This window comes from Oncorhynchus mykiss, chromosome 2 (genome assembly GCF_013265735.2).
Source record: "Oncorhynchus mykiss isolate Arlee chromosome 2, USDA_OmykA_1.1, whole genome shotgun sequence".
Lineage (NCBI taxonomy): Eukaryota > Metazoa > Chordata > Actinopteri > Salmoniformes > Salmonidae > Oncorhynchus > Oncorhynchus mykiss.
The window spans coordinates 55,384,188-55,401,223 of record NC_048566.1 but is presented as its reverse complement, the minus strand read 5'-3'; the positions used below and the strand labels follow the sequence as shown (position 1 = coordinate 55,401,223).

At 47.9% G+C, this 17,036-nt stretch overlaps 1 protein-coding gene across 4 annotated transcripts in view; it reads right to left on the bottom strand.

Annotated features, from left to right (window-relative positions):
• znf609a (zinc finger protein 609a) overlaps positions 1-17,036 on the bottom strand; it is a 184,909-nt gene that overhangs the window by 25,085 nt on the left and 142,788 nt on the right. Inside the window, exon 1 of one of the 4 annotated variants that reach the window (XM_036950795.1) lies at positions 11,043-11,493. The exons of 2 other annotated variants lie outside the window; for them this stretch is intronic. The gene's annotated coding sequence lies outside the window, so the exon portion shown is untranslated. Of the gene's footprint in view, positions 1-9,650; positions 9,958-11,042; positions 11,494-17,036 lie in introns of those variants that run through there. One more of the 4 variants, XM_036950807.1, reaches the window with a different exon arrangement.

The window sequence follows — 17,036 nt, the reverse complement described above, 5'->3', positions numbered from 1 at the left end:
TATTTACTTAACAGTACCTGCCATTCCGTGAGGTAAGGGAAAATATGTACAAGTAAGACTACTCCTAAAACTACACATCATATAATTGCTATTTCAACAAGAGTATTGATGGGACTTTAGGGAGAATTGTTTAAGACATCGCAATTGCTTGGTGTTTACTTACAATGCAGAGAGGAAGGTGCATGTACGGTGGCAGGTAGCCTAGCGGTTAGAGCATTGTGCCAGTAACCGAAAGGTTGGCTAGTTCGAATCCCGAGCCGACAAAAAGCTGAAACATCTGCTGGTGTGGCCTTGAGCGAGGCACCTAACCCTAATTTCGCCAGGGTCACCGGTGACAATGGCTGAACCTGGCCGTGACACCACTCCCCGAGGGTGTCTTAGTGGGAGTTGGATATGCAAAACACATTTCCAATTCACACGTGTATAACACACACTTGTACATGTGTGAAATAAGACAAATATAAGCACCCACCAAATTATTATGATCACAAGCGGAGACTCCCTAATCCACTTCAGTCAACCTGGTTTCAATTTCCAGCCTTTGGGAAAAGCCTGTGTGTTAAGCGCTTCAAGAGAAAGGTTGAACACACTATAATACTACTTGGAGAAACCAAGGCGAAGGTCGCGCTGTGACAGATTCCTGATTCCAGACGCCAACATAATAAATCCTGGAGCTAGCCAAGCAGGAGCTGATGGGGCCGTATCACACCGCTGAAAAGCAGGGCTAATCAACAAGGATGTGTTCAATCAAGGCCAATCAGATGGCCTCCCTCACACCACTGTAGAGAGAAAATAGGGCTTGCCCTTTGTTCCCACCACTATCCCAGGGGGGGGGGGCAACGACCTGTGAACAAACAATGCAATAAGCCCTGGAGCTAGTGGAGCAGGGTGCTGAAAACTACTGGGGCAGTCAGTCAACCGAACAGCTAGTAAACATACCAGTGTGTATTAATGGAAACCATAGCCAGTCTCCGCAGCACTCATTTCTCGAGAATGTACGCCCTTATCGTAGGCAAACCCCTGTGACGGCACTACTTACGTTGTAAATTTTTCAGAGCACACCTGGGACTGTGTAGTACAGTTTGTACTCTAGAGGCTAAAGCGATGTGAAGGTTGACTTGTATGTTTTGGAAGGTGGCGTGTAGGCTACAGTGAGTTGTCATGAGCTTCGGCCTAATTTACACAACAACAGATGTGCTGCGAGTATGCGAGTACTGATGAGCTTGACTCTACATCATACCCTCATTAGGCTACAAACAAACCCCCATGACAGCGTTGCTTACTGACTGACGAGCCTAATTCATTTGAATAAAAACCAACCCGTCTTGCTGTGTCGGGTAAAATAAAACACAATTGAAGAAGAGGCAAACACTGACTCCACAACATTTGAAGCGTCTTAAAGCATTGTATTAATACAGGAGATTTTGTGAATACAAGCCATTATTTGAGCGACAGAAAAGTCCTACGTTGAAAAGAACACTTCACACCAACGTGGGGGATGTTTGAAACGCTGCCACCACGGACGGGGCAACAACGCACGCGCGCGCGTCGGCGATAAAACCACCATTAATGACTTCCACACCTAGGTGGTGGATGACACGAGGTATTTACATAACTGCTTCTGCTTGACTCTCGCAGGTGGCAGCCCACTCGGCAAAGAGGCTCTATTGTGAGCGAGCATACGAGAAAGGGGAGTTGTAGAAACTAGAGAGAGAGGGGTGTAGCCGAGGACGGTCACAAAAGGACTTTTTAGGGGCCGTTTGTTGGGATTGTTGCTCTCGCCGTGTGTTTCGGCGGAAAGCAACAAGCTCCCTAATGAATTGAGCCGAGAGAAGTGGAGCCTTTAATTGGAGCGCCAGGCAGTGGCAGCTGGTGCCTTCAGCAGCCCAGGGAGCTCTGGGACCGCCTCTTAAAGGCCCTTGTCGTCAAGGATATCATTGAGCCCTCAATATCAGAGATGGCGCTGCAGATGACTGCGGAGTGCATCATATAGACTGGAGGGGGGGCATTTGAAATGCATTTGGATAGGCTTGTCTTTTCAGAATTTAGATAGTGATTGTTGCTGTGGCGCTACTGTAATTGAGCCAGTCGTGAATGTTGTTGCAGCAAGGCTGGCAGGCTGACACACAAGAAGGGCTCGTCTATGATTAGCATCCAAGAGAGCACAACTTCATCAGTCAAAGCCAAATCCTCCAGTCTGGGGAAACTCCTGTGGTTGTGTGATCACTCACTCAGTGGTTGTCCTTCGATGCTAAATTCAATGTCTCTCTCTCATTCGCTCCATCACCGTGCTGGTCACGACTGCAGCTCCCTGGATTTACAGTCTGGCTGCTAAAAAAAAAAATCAGACGACCACACTGTTTGCGAGGGCTCTGTGCGAAGTCACGCTCTCCCATTCCGGGGCCTGGCGAGAACCGTACCGTCTGAGTGACTCATCACCCCACACCTTGCAGGGGAAGAGTTCATTCCGCCAATTCTGAGATGATTCTTCATTTAATACTCTGGCATGAGGCAAGACTTCACTCTCTCCACCTTTATAAAGACTACAGAATCACAGGGCGAATCGCTCAAACCTAAACCTGTTGCCCTTCAGAACCTGAAGACTGAGCCCACCTGCAAAGCTGCTGCAGCAGCCCGTCTGCAGGACGTGAACCTCAGTCATATCTCCCTGTTTAATCAGGCTGGGGAGAAGTAAGTGAGCCCATGGCCTCAGACAGGATTACTGGGGGATTACAGCCAGGGCATCATGCTCAGCCACCTGTCCTCCTCGTGCTGCTCTCACGAAACTGATGCTTGTAAAGACAAACCACATTTTTCAATGCCAGAGGCTCAGAACACAGTCAAGTATTTATTTGCTGTTGTCGGCTAACAAGACGATGCATATGGAAAAACAAGCGACGCTTTATCATAAGCTAACGGCTAACGCTTATTTGCAAGTGTAGGCTCCATAGAGATGAAAGCGAACCTGAAAACAGCAGTGGTCGAAGAGGAATTCTTCCAACCGTCGACCAAAAGCATGCTTACATACCCTAGCGTCAGATCCTTCCAAACCAAAGATGCTTACGACTGGCTCGAGAGACCACCAAACACAAACCGAAAGCTTAAGTGGAGACACCAGGAAAAGACGGCCAAACAGAAACCCTGCCTATGCATACACTATTTCTTTGCAGAAAAAAAGAAGAAGGGAGGCCCAGTCTCTAGCCCGGGGGAAGCAGAAATCTAAATGGATACAAAACCTCAGTGGCAGCTCCAGCCCGAAGCCTACAACAAAAACATCCAGTATTCCTGGACCGGTTTCTCCTTTTGGGGGTTGAAGTGCACTATTAGTGGTCGTTTGTCTCTGCAAGTTTTCACTTCGCCAAGCCTGCGCACGCACACACACACACACACATGCAAACACACAATGTGCTTTGCCCACACCCTGCAACCGGGACTCGGAAGATGTAAACGAATTGCGTCTGTCCAACGACAGTTTAATCCCAAACATAAACCGTTTATGGGCTTCTTTTTACTGTTCAGCATATGATTTAAGTATTGCAAATGCAAATTATTGCAGTGTGCCATGTTTATGAAAAGACTGCTGTGGAGATGTGGGGCTACTAGGTAAAAAGCATTTGAGATTGATCGACAAGTGAAATCATTTTGTGCCCTTAATAGGCATAGGTTCCAATAGAACCACATCGCTGTTCATTCGGTAAATATTGTCTTTATATCAATATACAGCTTCACGAAGCTAATAAGGCCATACCAAAACGGAAAAAAGTGAACGGTCCTTTACTTTATAAGCCTTTTAAGGGGTAACACCCCTGCTCATGACTGTTTTTCCACATGTCATTTTGCTGGCTGCAAAAGACCAGACCCTTGGTCTGCTAAGCCCCTGGGCATTATCTTAAGGGTCCCCACAATCCAGGGGTCTGGAAAGCATCAAACAACCATATCCACTTTCACCCTGGCAGAGTGAGGAGAATCAATGTTCCCTTAGACAGCCTTTCAGAGGCGGAAAACAATCACTCAAAAACAAGGGGAAGGGGGGAAAAGAGGTATGGAAAAGGTCTGTGGCAAAAGACGACTGGTATAATAGGAATGGAATCCCCCCTCCCCCTCCACGGAACAAAAAAAATAGGTTTTGGCAGGCGAGTGTGTTACAGCCTCAATTCCATCGAGTTCCCAGAACATTCCTCTGCGCCCCCACGCCCTCCTTTCCGCTGCCGGGTAAGTGTTTCAGGTTCAGGAACAGATCCCTGAGGCCCCCGGGTGGGTGATGTCACCTTCCCAACATCCCTCTCGGAGGGGGGGGGCCCGTCCCTGCTGGGGAGGTCGGAGTCAGGCAGTGGTGAGGGAGCAGAGTTCAGGCCGTGTCAAGAGTCTCCAGTAACATCAGGAGAGGGGAAATACATCTGCCATACAAGTCCCCCTTCCTTCATAACGACAGGGGAGAGAAGTGCCCTCTGCCTAGAAACAAAAACAGAGAGAGCGATGGGGGAAAACGATAGGGATGGGGGGAGGGTTGATGCCACAATATTATTTTGGACAATATTATATAGATGGCCAATTGAGATATTACACAAAGCCTGCGTCAACATTATGCTAAGTATTAGAAACTAAATTTTAAAAAAGGAAAATAGATGACTTGACGCAAATTAGAAGTGAACAAGAATAGGAAATTAAGCAACAATTCTCAATCATTTCTTTGAGAGTACATTTGTCTTGGTCCACTGGCCTCTAGGCTAATTTGAACTGATTGGAGGCATTCTCGTGTTTTTACAGGCTTAAATTAAAATCAGAGTCACCCACTCACCTTCCACTGACCTTCCCCTTCTCTGACCCCACCATTGACTGATGCAGGTAGTAAAACACCTGTTGACATAAACGTGGCAACGTGCCTGGGATACCTTACTACCAGAATGCTAAGCAACACTAATATATTCAAGGACCTTACTCCTCCCACCCACCCTCGAGGACAGTATTTTAAACACCTAACTGAAACGAGACACCTCGCTTAATCTTCGCAAAGGTGTAGAAATAGCACGGCATTGAGAGATCAAAGTGCATCTTTCATCAATCACTCGCAACCTTTCAACTGAACCCTGTTGGTGTTGACAAAGTTGAACTAATGTCACGCTATGTTTAGATGGACCTCTCTCTGGGCAGCCTTTCAGGTTAGGAGCTCTAATCCCAACTGTGTAAACAAGCAGGCAGTGAGGACTTAAAAAGCAATTCAAAAGAGGACGACTTCCAGGCATTTCTCTTTGGATCTAGACATCCCCAAAACGGCCCTTGTCACTTTGATGCAGATCATGAAAAGGCTTGATAACGTTCCCATTTCGGAAACTGGCAGGAAAAGCCAGACTTCTCTTCAACAAGTTTAACAGTCAAGGTATTAAAAAAAAACTAAATAAAGACCTTGGACTATAACTTCTCGCCATAAAAGCAATACTTTCACACCACCAGTCATAACAGTCATTGTCCTAATGGGGGGAGGGGGGGGGGGTTATTGACTTAGCAGACGCCCTGGGTAACTAAGTGTGTCAATTGACTTCAGCTTCGTAGCCTAAAGTCCACCATTGAACCAAAACCCGGGAACATCGTGCAAAGAACATGGAGTGTGTTCGAGTTGGCATGCCGAACGGCTTCCCTGTGCATGTCAAACATTATAAATGTAGGTTACATCATTTTAACGAGCTTGCCTCCAGATCAAAGGTTACCACAATTTATTCACTGCACTAGCAGTACCAGAGAGTTTTGAAAATCTGGTGGGGGTGGGGGGGGCGGCCATTTCACACAGAAGCTGTCCTTTGCAGGACACAGTGCAATTAATCACCGTGCTGTGGTGATACTGTGTAAATCTGTGCCCATTACCCAACGTGCCTCCCTTCACCCACACTGGGTCCACTGAGCATGCCCGCACCAGCACTTGGGGGAGAAGTGATGAGTCATGCACAGATGATAGGGCTAGGGGGCTGCTCAACACCTGACACACTGACATAGCTCCTATTAGACACGATTCACACAGCCACTCAACATGACTCGGAATAGCATATGACAAACACACAACCCAGAGATCTGGACAGGACAGATTCAAACTGATATCGTATCCGATCTCTAAAACAGACCTCGACCACGGAACGTAACCAGAAGTAGCACACTTTGCATTTCTCATATGCCCAGAAACAACAGTCAATACTGTTACCGCCATTGTTCCTCCGATAAGAAGAGTCTAAATATTGATCTCTCCGTGTCAGAGGAATCAATATGGTCAGTAGCCTTAGAAAGTGGTCTGTAAAAACCCACTACTTTCCCAACAAGTCTGCGCAGAAAGGGGAATGAGTAGTCCGTGTTAATGTTGTGAGTGGTTACACAGTTTATGTTGAGCTAGCCGGCACCGGGCCAGAACATTCTGAAGGAGGCCATACCACGGGGCCCGTAAAACAAATCGGGCACTAACTGCCCATGCCTATAATTAGGGGGATTGATTGAAAATCTGATTCGTGGAAACACAAGGCTGCCTGTAATTTGAGTTTCCCTGGGCCCTGGTAGCCGCTCTGGTGACCACACTGGAGGCACCAAATTGAGTGGTCGGGAGAGTCTTCTCCAGGCACTTTCAACCAGCCTTCCAAGACACTCTCAACCAGCTCTGCCCCCTCCCTAGACTCTCATGGAACAGGCCTAACAGCACTGTCAAAACAAAACGACACAGGAGAACGCCTGCCAGTTTCCTGTGACCAAATGTGGTCTTTTAAATGACATGCTGCGTTGTCTGGACTGAAAACCTCAGAGAGACAGAGAAGTGGAAAATGACTAAACGCTAGCATGAGAAAAACACTTCATGAAAAAAAAAAAGAGAAAGAAAACCAGCAAAAGCCCACAGAGTCGAAAGTGAAAAGCAGCGATGGGGGTGGGGGTGGGGGGTCTGTTTCTTGTCTCCAAGCAACTCTCTAAGCCCGAGAACAAGCCTCAAACTGAAGAGCGAGAAAGAGAGAGGGGAGAAGAAAAAAACAACAAAAGACAACCACCACTTTCATAGCCCCACTGAGTAGACCAGGCATGGCTACACTGAACCCTCCCCCTTGTAACCTAGATTCATGGAGGAGGCAGTTTGTTCATAATTGCCCGGTGTCTCATTAGAGGACAGAAAACATCTTCAAGAGAAGACGCTGCTTGCCAGCATCTGGCTGCCAGCTAAAAGTACGCCTCCTCAAACATGCATCCCACAATTACATACAACAGGCCTTTGACTATTTTTTTCTCCCTCCTTCCCCTTTGAGAGGAATGAAACCAAACGGACATGTTTTCCCGGGCACTCTGCAACGGATGATGAAAGTGACTTAAAATGGGACTGCAGACACAGCACAGAGAGACTGCCATGTTTTTTTTTTTAAAAAGGCATGGTTTAACAGAAACAACGTTATCCCACAAAAGACTCGAAGCCCCATTTGTTCAACAACCCACTTCTTTAAAATACAATATAAGGTTTGTATAATTGGCTAGGCCTTTTTTTGTGAGGTAATGATCGAGACTCCCCAGTTGGTGTTTAGCATGTGAGCGTGGGAGAGCTTGCTGCGGGTGAAAGCAGACACACCACAGAAAGTGACAGGTAAAGGGAAGGTGTGAGAGAACTGCGGGCAGAAATGGCTGACGGAGTCGTGCAAGTCCAGGGCACTACAGAAACATTTGTTTTACAGTTCACACGCAGAGCCTCCTGCTAGTCAACAGCAAGAGCTGAGCCCTGGTTTATTCAAATCACACCACCTCCCACATTGAAAGACAAAGGGTCAACATCCACCTCAACAGACCCCTTTAACCATTATTGACACAACTCAAAGAGAAGTCTAATGAGAGAGTTGGACATCAATTAAAACTGCCACAGCAAAATAGATTTCAACAGGCAAACGGCATCACAATATGTCCGACTCTGAATACCTTGCCATCGGGTATTCTTTCCAATATGTAGCAAAGTATTATTTCTACAATGCACAAAAGGGCGGCAGGTAGCTTAGCGGTTAGAGCGTTGGGCCTGTAACCCGAAAGGTGAAAAATATGGCGATGTGCTCTTGAGCAAGGCACTTAACCCTAACTTGCTCCAGGGGCGCAATACTACTACAGCTGACACTAGAAAATTTCACTGTGACAATAAAACGTGTTTTTTTTTTTTTTAAAGGACCAAGCAGCATGTTCAATGACTAGGAAGAACTGGTATTCTTCGGTGACCCATTTTATGCTGAGGGGAGGAGGGTGGGTTCGCCAAACAGCCCCCCCCCCCCCAAGGGAGAGGCAGATTGTGGCGGTGCCTTCAGAACAGCTCAGAGAATCCAGCCTCCCTCCCTCATCTCCGGGCCCTTAGCAACAGCCTCAGCCAGCTATTCACCTGTTGCTAAGAGGAAAGAGACTATGCCAAGCCCTCTCACATCCTAACAACGTCAACGAGGCAGTGAAACCAAAATAGAACCGTTACTGTACCGAACTAAATGAAACACAATCAAATCAAAGTCTCCAGCCTTTTAAATCAAGCAGCTCTTGAGAAAGGGAAACTAGGCCAGACAATAAAAATAAGAAAATTCAATAAAGAGGTCAATTTGATATTCGCTATGATTCTATGGTAAACGAAAGCAGCTTTGATTTAAAAGAGAATAATTGTTGGCAAGGCCTTACCTGAAGAGGCCATTCACTGGATTCCTGCTGCCACAGAAGGTGCTTAACAAAAGAGATGCCTTTCTTTACTGCCTGTGGCGATGACAATTCAATTGTAGTTGTGTGTGTGTGTGTGTGTGTGTGTGTGTGTGTGTGTGTGCGTACACGAAAGAGCGAGACAGGGAGTGTGTGAGAGAGATAGTGGCTGTGAGGAAGCAAGGACTGGTGGTAACCCCGACAACACCTGTACTTTGCAAGCAGCCAATAGCCTGGTCTCGACAATTCAGCAGAGGCCTTGACTGAGTAGGAGGCACTTGACAACAGAGCAGAGGGGGGGCATTGTTCAATGTTGAGCTACAGAAGGCCTATAGCCAATGGCTGAACAAAAATTACTGTCAATTATAGATCACATGGCAAATTACTGGTTCAACAAAACAGTTGAACGCAGCGGCTTGTTAGTGAGAGAACGCTAGCCCTAGACGTTATGCAATTTAACCGTTATTGTCACTGCGGCTAGGAATAGTCATTACGACAGCTCTCGTTTGCTCTAATGCATTCAACTGTATGAAGCTACCTTCGTCAATTTCCGCTACTCTTGGGTGTCTCTGTGGTTAGGCGGCTAGGCATTTTAGCCTCTTCTCTGTGGGTTGAGGCTGCATGATTGGAGACACAGCCTAGAAGCACACTCGGCTAACACAGACATCAGACAACAATGGGCTCTGTTCAGAGTTGAAAGCCGAGGCACCGAAGCACGGCGCAGGCTGCCTGATTACGAGTGTGCACTCAGGCAACAACCAAAAACAACAACAACAAAAAAACAAGGAAATGGAAGCAAACCCTTGATTTAATGCTCTCGGCCCCCCGGCTAAACGGCGTTGTTGCAGGACTCGAGTTTTCACGAGACATTGTCGACGCCTACATTATGCCCGTTTAGAAATGAACGTGGAAAAGGCGCTGTGTGTGCAGGGCAGGGGAGTCACCAGCTACTCCGCCGAGCGTACAAAGGCAGTGTCTCTACTTACTGAGAGGCTGTGCTCTTTGGTTTAGCCTGCCGTTTAGGTTACATTTCCCTTTGCTCGCCCTAGTTTCAGCATTGATGGATCGCTGCCAGCTCCACCTCCGATGCCTCTTTGCTTTTGAGCCCATGCGTGAAAACAGAATCTGAGAAAGGGAGGGAGGACAGAGTACAAGAGAGAGAGAGCGAGTAGACACACTGAGAAGTGTTTGTGTTCCCTGAGAACACAGCCCGGACTACTGGGTGTAATATGACCAGAGACAGCGGGGAGGGAAAAGCTTTTCTACCGATGGCATAACAAGCAAAATAGTGTTTCACGGAGAGAGAGTAGAGGGGGGGGGGGGGGGGGGGGGGGGGGGGGGGGGGGGGGGGGGGGGGGGGGGGGGGGGGGGGGGGGGGGGGGGGGGGGGGGGGGGAGGGGGGAATGGAGGGAAGGGGAGAGAGGGGGAGATAGGTAGGGAGAAAGAGAGAGGGGGAGGGGGGAGAGAGAGAGAGGGGGAGCGAGAAAGAGAGGGGGAGATAGGTAGGGAGAAAGAGAGAGGGAGGAGGGGGGAGAAAGAGAGGGGGGAGAGAGAGAGGGAGGAGGGGAGAGAGAGACAGAGAGAGAGGGAGGTAGAGAGGGAAGGAGGGGGAGAGAGGGAATGGGAGCGAGAGAGTGAGAAAGAGCCAGAGTGAGTGAGCGAGAGAGGGGGAGAGAGAAAGCCTTCCGGCTTATCAGTATTCAGGGACAGGAGCCTGCATGAAACCAGAAGGTAGCAAAGCAAGCTGAAAAAGACCTTAGATTGCCTGATAACTGAACTAGAGTTTCACAAATGGCTTGACGTCTTTATTCAGTTCACACGGAAGGGCATACAAGGCTTTGTGCACAGCAACTCTGACTACATATGCAGAGAGAGGAAAAAAATAGTTGACACCCCTTCTGCCTCCCACTTGCCTGTCTCTTTCCTCTTGCGGAGAGCCAATTGAGAATTTGCTGCTACCTGAGAGAGTTAGTGCTTGGGGGAACTGGCAGCTCAGTGGTGTATTAAGAAAAGGGACACGGTTGACTACAGCAGTAACTTCCTGTCTGAGAACTGTCTGGCTGGCTGGAACCCAGCAGGTTTTTGCTCCTCTTTTCTCTCAGCCTAGCTGATGACCTTCCCCCTCTCGCCTGCCTGTTGCCCTACCCCTCCCCCTTCAACTCGGACGGTGGCTGGCTGGCTTGGGGCCTCTGCCTGTAATTGTGTGCTGGTGGTAATGGGAGGAGACCAAACTCAAAAGCCCCCCCCCCCCCCCCCCCCCCCAAAAAGCATGGCCACTTGAAATCTTCACACATCCCGTTCACAAGGGTGTAATTTCACATTAGTTCCGATCTCCGTACAACATCCCCACCGAGTAGCAAAATGAACAGAGCACTTACATTTTGAGATGAGCTGGAGATTCTTGATAAAAAAAAATTAAAAAACCTGTATGAAAGGGTTGTTAGCTCTGTTGCCGGGGAGTTAATTAAGCCAAAGGAATGCCAGTCACACACACTGCGCCTCAGTCAAGCCCCATCCCAAAAACACAACTCCCAGGCTTCCCTTGAACAAATCCAGATGGTAGACTGGGTAGACTGAGAAAAACAACATGGCTGCTGCTGGAGCGGTGAAGTAGTAGTAGTAGTAGTAGTAAACAGTTCTGGGACACCAAACTGGGAGGCCAATCTGCTGCTCTCACCCGACCGGTCTCCCCGCGACATGTTTCAACAAAGTCCCATCTGTGCTGTGGAAAATACCGGAAATCCCCCTTGCACCCTCCCTTCCCTCCCTCTTCCCTCTCTCCCTACTTCCCGCCTCCTCCCTACCTCCCTCCCCTCCTGACCTCCGGCCATTCCACCAGAGCGGTATTTATTACAATAATAATCCAACATTCTTGTCAAGGTCACCCACCGGAGAGCTCAGTCAGAGGGGCGGGCCGGGCCTTGGAGCACAAAGATCCAGATAAGCAGTGCAGGGCCTCTGACGATCTCTCCCCCCGCCTCTCTTCTCTCGCTCTGTCCACTGCTTAGTCATGCCCTTATCTCTGCAGTCCTGAGACAGCCCGCTGAGCCCTCGACAAACAACAGCTCAGCACCTCTTCACCTCCGTCAGGGGAGAACACACGGTAAACAACGCCCTGCTGGGATTACTTACCCACACAACAACAGCCACGGCGGTACACAGCGCTGGGCTGGGCCAGAGGGTTTCATACAGATATGATTACCAAACACATCACAGCCAAGGTGACATGCTTTCAGCAGCCAATGTTGAAATGAAAAACCCTACCAGAAGGGGTGGGAACAAAGCGAGAGTGCTGAATCCAAAAATAAAGGAAATATGCAGGCATTTGATTCAAGAACACTCCCAACATTGACTGTTAGAACTGTACACAAAGTTATAAAAAGATCCAAAAGTAGTTGTGTAACAGACTCTTTCTTACCTTGGGGCTCCAGTTCAAATGACATCTAGCCTAATTAAATACATGTTTCTCTCAATTCTAGAGGACACAATTATATTTTTAGTTTGGGAGTGAAAATGGGCATGGGAGGAGAAAACAGAGAGGAAAGTAGTGGGGAAGAGGGACAAAGAGTTAGAGAAGGGGATAGCAGGGGAGAACGACTGCCCCCTCTTATTAAAGCCACGCAGTTCAAGGCCAACCGCAGTACTGCAGGCATTGTTTGTCAAAAACAGGATCCCCCATTGTAGTGAATGGGAAAATGTCAATCTTCGTGGTCAATCTTCGTGTAAATAAAATACAAATTCTTAGACAATCGGGGTACCTATAATTGCTTCTGTTACACCAGATGCACGTCCTTGAACCGATTATTTTATAAATCGCACATAGAAAAAATTATAAGGATAATTGAGTTGCTATTCAGCCTGCAGTACCCCGGTCGGCCTTCAGCTGGAGTTACTTAATGAGAGGGGGCAGCACTGAGCTAGCCTGCAACGCCACTTCCTGGTGTAGCTCAAACTGCGCATGTTATGTCTCCATGAGATGACATCTGACTTATTTTTGCGCTATTGAGTCTTCACACAGGAATGAATGGTGTTACGTGATCGATGGCTTTGTCCATTGTCATTGGGGGACTGAGAGAGGGGTCCAGAGTGGAAGAGAAAAGAGGGCTGTCTCGCATTCCAAGCTGTGGCGAGACGACGGCCATCATGCTCCACTGCAGTCCCTGTCCAACTGTAAGACCTTACATCACGCTAGCACTGCACTGCAATCAGACACACAGCCAGCCATTTATCGGTCTTCTGAAAGGATAACCATTCCTCTCTGTTCTGCACATCACGAAGCCCCCAAAACACACGTTTCTTTCCCTCCTCTCCTCTCTCTCGTTTACTCCAGCTACCTTTTGGAGGGTCACCGAAGGGTGTTTGGCTGGCTGGCTGATACCGCTCTTCTCATGTAAAGGGAGATGCCACTATAGTACACAATAAAGTAGAGAGGCGACACTCCTCCGACAAGTCCCTTTTCATTGCATATCGAGTCCAATGCCATAAAAAGCTGCTTTCTCAAGGTGAGTCCTGTTCATCACTGAGCTCCTTGTGTGAACTGAACCCATCCAGCCTCTTGTCACTGCCCTCTCCCAGAGATGGAAGAGGAGGAGGAGGAGGAGAGAAGAGAGAAGGGAGGCCCCTGTGGGCCCTGGCGACAGGACAAAAGCGGTTTTAACTGCATGTTCGAATCAAGAGAACGTGCTGCCTCTCTTGCCTGTGCCACCTCCCAGGAGAGCCCCAGATGCCCGCCACCAGGTTATTTATAGACGGCATGGGTTTGTTCAGTCTTCGCCTGCGGTTCCTGTTGTTGCAGCAAGCCCCTGGAGGGAGGGGCTGCCGACAGAGTCAAAACCTCCCTCAGCCCCTTGTGAAACACCCCCTCCTCACCTCGCAGTTTCAAACCGCAAGAGAGATTCTTCTGAAAGGGTAACCAGGTGGCGGCCATCTTTGAAATGTGTGAAGCCAAGAGAGCACAGTCAAGAATATAGTTATATGGACTGGCACTCTGGTACTTAAAAAAACATTTGTGAAATCAATAAAACAAATTAGTGAAATCAGTAAAACTAATTTGTTTCTGTAAAAAAAAACAAAGGATGTCATATTAACCGAGTATCATATTTTCCAAAGTGGCTTTGGTCATTCTTCAGTGTAAGCAGTCTTACCACAGATAAAGCGCTCTATGCATTCCAAGACTTACACAGCCACTACGACAGCATTACGGCACAAAATGTCCACCAGCTCATGAAAACTCGTTCATATACTCACTCATGAGGACGGGGACTGGGGAATGCATAAAGCTGCCGCTAATCATTTATCTACGGTCTCCATTTCCACAGGGAGTGAGTGAGCCCAGGGGCTGTAAGGAGAGCTGCCGGTCCATGCAATGCCAGGGACAGGGTCAGACGGGGGGCTGGCACGGGGCCACAGGGCCATCTTATTTCAGTGTCTGCCAGGTTGATACCAGCCAGCCAGAGCCGCCGCTCCCCAGCTCCCTTTTAATGACCTGGCGTATCCATGGAGACTACCTGGCTATCAAGCAGGGGGTTGTCACTCAACGTTAACCATGGCAATGCGCTCCACAGCATGGCTCAGAAAGGGGAGGGGGGGAGGCTAGTGGGAAATGGGAACACTGGGGCCCAACAGCATTAGTTTAGCCGCTCCTCTTGCTCTTTGATATTCCGGCTCTTCCGACGCCTCGTCTACAACAAAAGCCAGGCACAGCCACTAATAAACACTGTACAGACCGGGGGATATAATTCTAATGAACTTTGTTCATACATAGCTGTGTTAAATAGCTAGCTATGATGAGCTGTTTGGGTGAGCCGGGTGAGGACGACAGCGGACTAAATGGGATGTAGTTTAAAATATTGATGCACCGATATGACATTTTTGGCCGATACTGATATCCAATATTTTCCTTGCCAAAAAAACAAACACACTATCGATAACCGATATTTAACATTTTAGCTGCCTTTTAAGCACTCTAGTACAGATAAATAGTTAACACACACACACATGGACGCAGAAGTCTAAGGCACTGCATCTCAATGCAAGAGGCGTCACTACAGTCCCTGGTTCAAATCCAGGCTGTATCACATCCGGCCGTGATTGGGAGTCCCATAGGGGGGCGGCGCACAATTGGCCCAGCGCCGTCCGGGGTAGGCCGTCATTGTAAATAAGAATTTGTTCTTAACTGACTTGCCTAGTTAAATAAAGGTCACACACACACAAAAGTTATTTTGTTGCCATTTACATATGTCCCCATTACCAGTAAAACATCATCAAAACCTATTTCTTTCACTTACTTGCTGTACTGTTTCGTTGTTCAGTAGTTTCATTCTCAACCAGAATTTCATCATACATGTCAAACAGTGAAGTTTCAGCTGTCTGTCCGTGGCCTCTCTTCCCCAGTACGCACTGTCACTGTGTCCGTTTCTGTCTTGTCCAGCTGTGTATGTAACATTTCACGTAAACCCTGTTTCTTGTCTGCATCGACGTAGCGGTCCTTATACATAGCATAGAGCATGGTGGCGACACAGTAAAGAGAGAATACCACCGAATCGCTTGTTCACAACCTGTGTCGGTAGTTTTGTTGAGCAGGCGTTTCAATGCCATGACCGAGGGTATCACGTCTGCTGCAGACACAGTTGATGAGCTTATTTCTCCAGTCAGTTGTTCGAATGGAGCTAGCTAGTGAGTTCATGTTACCAAGTTTCAAACATGTTCTCAAATGCCATTGAAATGGCAGCAGCGGTATGACAACCAGTACATTCATGAGCATGAAATGACTTTCTTCAGTACGAAATCCTCGAGGGCTGATATCGCTGGTCCAAATGTCAGTCATGAAGCTAATAGCAGTGACGCTATTACTGTGTGACTCCGGTAAGACAACATCTGAAAAATAGCGCACTTGGTAGTGTGTATCGGTGCCCGACCAGTCGGCGAAAGCCAACATCACCCACTACAGAGAACGGTTGATTGTCAAGGACAATGAATTCCATTATCTTGGCGTTGAGTTGTCTCGCTGAAATTGTCTTAGTCTTTCAAATGACTGCTCGACTTGTTGACTGCTCGATCCACACAGCAGACATTGTGGGCCAGGTTAGGAATGCTGTGTTGCATGTGTTGCACGTGTACATTTTAATGTGGCGCCATTACGTCATCTACCTACGTTATATAGGTGTGCACGTCAGCTTTGACATCGGCGTTAAACTAGACATCGGGGCCGATGTCGGCATCGTCCGATTCCGATATCTCACCGATATATCATGCATCCCTAGTTTAAAATGAGAGTGGACAAGAATAGGGACTGAAATGGACAACTGCGGAGCAGAAATGAAAAGACCTTAAGATTCCAGCCAGCCTCTCTCCTCTGTGCTGCTGCTGTGATGGCGATGACAAGTCGACTGCTCATACTCACTATGCAAGTCCCCGCTGTCTATCAGGCTTTAAAGTGTCACTCCAGCCTCCTTTTCACCTAATTTAGCACCTGATTTACTTAACAAAAAGGCACATCTCAATAGGAGGCCCAGGTAAGTCATGACATAGCACAAGTAGGGGGGTGGGTCTTGGCTCTTTTGTTCTCTATTGCTCCTCCATTGTTACTCAAACAAGGGGGAGGGACGATGACATCACGACTTCCTATCAGACCTATCCTATCAGACCTACCACTTCAATTTCACAGTTGTCTTTTTTTTTTATATATATATTTTTTTTACCTTTTAGTGTGTATCGCTTTTCAACAGTAAAATAAATACAAAAAATTGCTGGAGGATGTCTAAGGACAGCGGCACTTTTTCTCTCTCTCCCCCTTGCTCTCACCCACTGAGTGACAGACAGGTGAGAACAGGGGAGGATGGAGGGACAGAAGGAGCGAAAGAGAGGAGACCCACGGTAACTGTCTGATTAAAACACGAGACGTGACCGAGATACAGTAAGCAGACAGCGGGAGCCGAGAAGCCCCCTCCCCCTTCCTAAAACCCACAAAGCCTCTCTCCTGAGTGTCCTTCAGCATATGGGGCTCCACAATGAGACGGGGGTGGAAGGAGAGAGATAGGGAGATGGAGAGGAATTCTAAACTCTTCCCTTCCTTTTTCTCTTCCTTCCTTAGCCTCTGGCAGTCCTGGCCCTCTCCTTGCCTGAGTGTAGCATCATACTTTGATGACCTCGTTAGTTCAAGCACAAAAAACGGCTAATGTCCAGATACAAATAAACAGTGCAGTGGGGGCAGGGATGTGTGTCTGGCTATGGTGGTCCCTCAGAAAGGCTTGTTGGCCTGGTAACATTACAGCATAGTTGTACATTACACTGAACATGGCAAATACATAGGCTAAATGGAACTTACACTAGATATATTTGATGATCGAGAAGAGAAAAAAAACCTGTGCTAT